At 49.6% G+C, this 1,118-nt stretch overlaps 1 protein-coding gene across 1 annotated transcript in view; it reads right to left on the bottom strand.

The window, feature by feature from the left end:
* The window catches only part of NFE2L3 (NFE2 like bZIP transcription factor 3), a 43,807-nt gene that overhangs the window by 34,059 nt on the left and 8,630 nt on the right, over positions 1-1,118 (bottom strand).

Here is a 1,118-nt window from a genome sequence, read left to right as displayed (position 1 = left end):
GAGGGGTGGGGAGCCGAGCAGGGTTCGCAAAGATTTCTGGGAGCTGAAGTTCGGGGCCAAAATGCCTTCTCGCAGCCCAGTGGCTTTGGACAGGTAGGTGGGACGGGATGAGAGGAGTAGTTTAGGGGTAAAGCACCGGATTCCTTGTAAGGGACTTTCACACACGGGAATAAGAGTCAGCTCAGGACACGCTGGCTCAGACCCCAGCCCTACCAGCTACCAGTTAACCTCTGTGTTCTTCAGTTTCCTTCTCTGTAAAGTGGAGTCTGAAGGACCTGGACCAGTAGGGACGTAGTGAGTTCAGAGGAAAGATATGGAAAGGCCAGAGACTAATATATAGGCCCCACAGCTGCCATTGAGGCCAAACAGCACCCCCCCACACACTGCTGGCCTCAGACACCCCACCCCACCCCACCCCTGCTGTCCCTGGGCATGCCCTGCCTAGTGCTAGGCCTTCCCTGCAGTCTCCTTTTGTTCCTTAAATGGGAATTGAGAGACCGAAGGGTTTTGAAGATTCAAACCTACCTAAGCAAACCCTAAGGAGCAGTTCTACTCTGTAACCAGTGGGGTCACTATGAGTCAGAATTGACTGGATGGCAAGGGGCTTGGTCTTTTTGTATTCAAGAGCAAAATGCCCAACAAAACAAAACAAACTCACTGCCATCAAGCCAATTCCGACTCATAGGATAGGGTAGAATGGCCCCTGTGGATTTCTGGGACTGTAACTCACAATACGAGTTGAAAGCCTCATCTTTCTCCCATGGAGTGGCTGGTGGTTGTGAACTACTGACCTTTTGATTAGCAGTCCACTACTCTGTGTGTGAGTTCACATTCCTCTTAAGCTACTTACTAGCCTGGACCTTGTATAAATCACTCACTCTGTGCCTCGGTTTTGCTGTTGTTGTTGTAAAATGAGACAAAGAATAGCACACCCCTCCCCAAACTGGTTGGGAGGCTCAAATGAGATGTTGTTAGGTGGCAGCCAGTCAGGTCTGACTCAGAGATAGTACATGTAAACCATGTGGCTATAGTACTTGGTAGGTAGTAAGTCACCTGTTATTTGCATTACCCATCCTCCAAAGTTTAACCCGAAAGTTATAGCCTCTGAATCGTCACCG

Source organism: Echinops telfairi, unplaced genomic scaffold (assembly GCF_000313985.2).
Source record: "Echinops telfairi isolate 266 unplaced genomic scaffold, ASM31398v2 ScPeMD7_23;HRSCAF=83, whole genome shotgun sequence".
Taxonomy (NCBI): domain Eukaryota; kingdom Metazoa; phylum Chordata; class Mammalia; order Afrosoricida; family Tenrecidae; genus Echinops; species Echinops telfairi.
The sequence above is the reverse complement of the archived record's forward strand: the minus strand, read 5'-3'. Positions and strand labels throughout refer to the sequence as shown.